The following is a 5,518-nucleotide window of genomic DNA, read 5'->3' as shown; positions in this document are numbered from 1 at the left end:
GAGAGAGAGAGAGAGTGAGAAATGAAAATTTCCTCTTGATCGCATTTATTAATTTTTTTGATAACTCGAACGTATTTTTTTTCCTATAGAAAAAAGAGACGTTGATGAATTTTTTTTGTTTTTTGTTATCATTCAAATTTGTTTTATCGGACTTCTGGTTTGGTAACGACCATACCTGAAACGATTTGAGATTACCTTTTTTTTCCATTTCTTTTTTAACAATTCATGTGAAAATACTAGACGTCGATAAAAAAAAAAAAAAAAAAATTGTTGAAAAATTTATTGAGTTAATTGACAGTTGGACCGAATACCGAATAAAAGAAAAAAATTGTAGAAATTACTATGGGACGATATTTGAAAAAAAAAAATCAAATGAATTTTTTTTCTTCCTTTTTTTTTTTTTTTTTTTTTTTTTTTTCGCCTTTTTTTCCCCCCGGGAATTTTTCCCCCGATTGACAAAAAAAAAAAAGGTTTTTAGGGGGGGGTAATTGGGAAACAAAAAAAAAAAAAAGAAAAAAAGAAAACCCAAATAATTGGGCTTAAAAAAAAAAAAGAAAACAGTGGAGGAGAAAAAAAATTTTCATTTTTTTTTCGCATTTTTTTTCTTTTTCTTTCTAATTATAATTAATGAGTTTGGTTGTTTGGTTGGTTGGTTGTGCCCTGTCGTAAGAAAAATTTCTTTTTTTTTATAAAAAATTTTCTTTCACCCCCCTCTCTCTCTACGCCCCCCCATCTGACTTTTTTTTTTTTTAATAAAAAATAGGTTAAAACGAATTTTATTTGCCCCCCCCGGAGATTTCGTCATAACCGATGGTGCAAAAATTAAACGTCAAAACGAAATTTGGGGGTGTTTAATATGTTAGCAAGATTAGGGCAAACACGCGGGTATGTTGAAACGTCGATGATAATAATAATAATAATAAATTTTTTTTGTTAAAACAATGAAAACAAAAAAAAAAAATCGAGGCGTGGCAATAAAAAAAAAAGAAAATTTAAATTTCATCTCGATAACGACAATCGGATGAAAATTATTTTAAAAAAAAAAAAAAGTTACACGTTTACCTTACTTTAAAAAAAAAAAAAAGTAATAATAATAATGATTTTGTTCGAGAAATTTCCATAGAAATGAAATAATAAATCACAACGTAACAAGTTTACAAGGATAATAAGTATAAAAAAAAAACGTCTGAATGTTAAAATCGTAAAAATTTATAAAAACCGCGAAAGAGAGAATAAAGAAAAAAAACCCGGTAGATAGAGAGAGAGACAGAGAGAAGAAGAGGTATGAAGAAATAGAATATGTGGAGAAGAGAGAGAGAGAGAACAAAACTGGTAAAAAAAAAAGGAGGAGTATTAACGCTTTTTATTTTTTTATAAGGAACGTAAATTAATTTTTTTTTTACATTTTGAAAAATTCGTTAAAGGCGCGAAATGAAAAAAAAATTTTTTTTTAAAAGTTGTGACGTTGATTCGAACGTTTCCGGTATTTTTAAAATAATAATGATGATGATGATTTTTTAGGTTTTTCGGATTTTCGGGGGGAAAAAAAAACAAAAACATGGATCTCGAAATGTAAAATTCGTGTTACAAAAAAATTAAAAGGACCACCTCTTCCAATTCCCTCCCCACTCCCATCGCAAAATCCCCCCATTAATGAATGGCCCTCCTCCTCCTCCCTTAGACAGACCTCTTGACCGACCGCCCCCCCACCCATTTTTTAACCCCTTTAATTTTATACTTCCACTTCTCGTATTTTAAAATTTTTTTATTTTTTTTTAATGATTCATTTATTTATAACGCCGCGTCTACGAAAAAAAAAAGCAGACGACGTTTATATATGTACATTTTTATTTATTTATTAAAAACGAAGTCAATTAGAGTGAGAGAGATAGAGAGAAAAAGAGTAAGAGGGAAAGATAATTGCAACATAAATAAAAAGAAAAAAAAGAAAAAATTTCATAAAATGTAATTCAAAAAAGTTACTCGTAACAGGTTATTAAGAAATATTATTATTATTATTATTATCATTATTATTATTATTATTATTATTCATTTGGTCAAGTCTGACGAGATTTTTTTTTTTTTTTTTTTTTTTACCTAAAATTTAATAAATTTTAATTCCGATCTTTTTTTTTATTGGTTCAAAAGTTGACGGTTGGGAAAAAGAAAAAAAAAAAAAAGTTAAATAATTTTTTTTTTTTTTCTCCACTTTTTCCAAAAAATTATTTAATTTATTCCATAATTCGTGTTACCCAACAAACTTTTTTTTTTTTTTTTTCCAAATTTATGGAAAATGTTAATACATTTTACGCGAATTATTTATTATTCCGGGTAAAACGAATCGAAAAAAATTATTATTATTATTATTATCATTATTTTTTTCCTCCCTATGGTTTAGACATTTTGTAACTAAAAAAAAAGTTAAAAAAAAAAAAAAAAATTTTTTTACTCTTAGGTGGTGGTTTAAAAGGGGTAAAAATTAATTGATTTGAATTTTTTAATTTTTTTTTAACTTTTTTTTCTCCAGTTAAAAAAAAATTCCATTAAAATTTTGTAGGCGCGTTATTTATTTAAAAAAAAAGTTAATAAATAAATAAAGAAATAAATTCTTCCACGGATATTTTTTATTGATAACGATTATTATTAATAATAATAAAACTTATTTCCAGTAAATCAACGGTGGAAAAACTGGAAAAAAACTGGAAAAGAAAAAACCAATACGATATATATAATCACGTGATGTTTAAAAAAAAAAAAAAGAAAAGAAAACCGATCATTTCGTACGTAAGATTGTATCGTCATTTATATTTTATTGATAAAGAGAGAGAAAGACAGATTATTTTTATTTAAAAACGAAAATTAATAATTGTCGACTTTGATAAAAAAAAAAAAAAACCGGTCGTGTTTTCGTGGCAGTAGAAAAAAAATTGAGTGCAAAAAATAGAGTAAAAAATAAAAAAAAAGTGTCACGAGTGATTAAAAAAAAAAAAAAATCTTACGACTAAGGGTTAATTTAATTACTTTAATTTTTTTTTAACCGTAAAAATTACTTTTAATTTTATCATCATTGTCATCATCATCATCATCATCATCATCATCATCATCATCTTCATCCTCATTATTATTATTATTAATATTAATATTAATATTTAATTTAATTTAATTTTTTTTTTAATCCCGACGAACGTTTTATTTAAAAAAAAAAAAAAATTATCTTTTCGAAACAGTTTTTTTTTTGTTTTGTTTTGTTCTAGAACTTTCCGGTAAAAGATAAAAAAGTTTAATTAATTATTAATCAATAAATAAATAAATAAATGAATAACTCGAGTAATATGTAAATGACGTTTTATTAATTACCAATAATAATAATAATAATAATAATGATAAAAGATATTAATTCTTTGTGGGTATGATTTGTGTGCGAGGGAGATGGAATGAGTGAGGAGGGGGAAAGGGAGAGCAAGAGGGAGGGAAGAATAAAAAAAAATTTATTTGTTGTTGTTTTTTGTTTTTTAAGGTTCAGGTTCTTTTAATAAAAAGTAAAAAAATAAATAAATAATTTTTTTATTTTATTTTAATTTGTTGATAATTAATCATATTGATTTGATTTTTTTTAAATAAAAAAATCTCGGAGGCTTTGCCAGAAGTTAATAAATTATTTTTTTTTAATTTGGAACATTAAAAAAAAAAACTTGATTTAATTAATTTCCTTTTTTTTTTACTTTTAATTTCGCATTAATAATAATCATTATTATTATTCATTTTTTATTACGGTAATAATAATAATAATAATAATAATAATAATAATAATAATAATAATAATAATAATAATAAATTATTTATTTGAATTTGTTTATATAATAATAATTATGAATTGGATTTGGAATCGATTTTTCTTCTTTTTTATTTATTTATAATATTTAATTTTTTGAAACCATAAAAAGGAAAAAAGTGAAAAGAATCAAAAAAACGGAACCTTAAAAGGAAGTTTTAAAAGGAAAAGGAAACCAAAAAAAAGGAATTTTTAAAAGGAAAAAAAAAAAACTTAAAAAAAAGGAATCTTAAAAAAATTTTTTCACGAAATTTCTATTTTAAAAAAATTATTATTATTATTTATTTGTTTTGGGAATTGTCAATGTAATGTCGTAGTCAATCAATCAATCAATCAATCAATTGTTTTCGTCCGGCATCCATTTCTGATTTTTTTTTTTTTTTTTTTTACGGTCCTTCTGGAACATTCTAATTTTTATTTTTTTATTTTATTTTTTTTTCCACGAATCGTTACGCGCACGATTTTTAAAATTTCCCTTGCGACGTTTTCCTTTTTTTCCTTTTTTCCTTTTTTTTTTTAAAAAGTTTTTCTTTTTTATGAAAAATTTTTTTTCGAATTTTCAGACGCAATAATAATAATAATAATAATAATAATAATAATAATAGTTACATTCGCATAGGGAATTGTCACCGATAAGTTAAAAAAAAAATTTTTTTTTGACTTCTTCTAATTAAGCTTACGTTTTAAAATTATCATCATCATGAACATGGAATTTATAATAATTTTTAATGAGTTTTTTATATATATGCGTAAATTTTAAACGCGAAGCAGAAGACGTCGGGGGATTAATTATATTTAAGTTTATAATTTAAACGTTCATGTAGCAGTAGCAGTAGCCAGCTTTTCATTTGTATAAAATGTTTGTTAAAGGAAAAAAAAAAAAAAATTTTATCGCCGTAAAAAAATTTTCCCGGCAAATTGGTTTTTTTTTTTTTTTTTTTTTTTTTTTTTTTTAACATCGTGACGTGAAATAAACATTAAAATGTAAAAAAAAAAAAAAAATTATTTTAAACATTTTTAACGTTTTAATTAATTAAATAATTAATAATAATAATAATAAAAGGAAAAAAATTTAAATTTTGTATCTTGCGTAAAACGTAATAAATTTTTTTTTTTTTTTTGTACGTGTGGTAATCGTTTTTATGACGATGTTTTGAACAGGTAAAAATTTTTTTTTTTTTTTTTTTTTTGGGGCTTTAAATTTAAATAATAATGATAATAAGAAAAACTCTCGTTTCGTTTCGTTTTTTTTTTTCTTAAGGTAATGCCGGGAAAAAAAAAAAATAAAAAAAAAACGTTTTTTTTTTTTGCCATAAAACTAATGAGTGATTGCCCGGAGTTATAAAATGATGTTATTAATAAAAATGTTAATAATGGGAACGTGTAGTTTTCTTATAAAAAAACAAAAAATGGAAAAAAATGTTTTTTTTTTCGTTATGGTCATTATTTTGTTTTTCTCGAGGGGAAACCCCCGGAAAAAAAAAACATTGCCAAAAAAATATTATTATTATTATTTTTTAACCTACTACTCGCGCGTGTACGCACACACACACGAACATTTACATATACATAATATTTATGGTTATTATTATTATTATTATTATTATTATTATATTGAAACGTTTTTATTTTATATTATAATATAATTTGGAAAAGAAAAAAAAAATCGACGTACAAACGAACCTT

This window comes from Pediculus humanus, genomic scaffold (genome assembly GCF_000006295.1).
Source record: "Pediculus humanus corporis 1103172108265 genomic scaffold, whole genome shotgun sequence".
Lineage (NCBI taxonomy): Eukaryota > Metazoa > Arthropoda > Insecta > Psocodea > Pediculidae > Pediculus > Pediculus humanus.
This window is presented reverse-complemented; position numbering follows the sequence as displayed.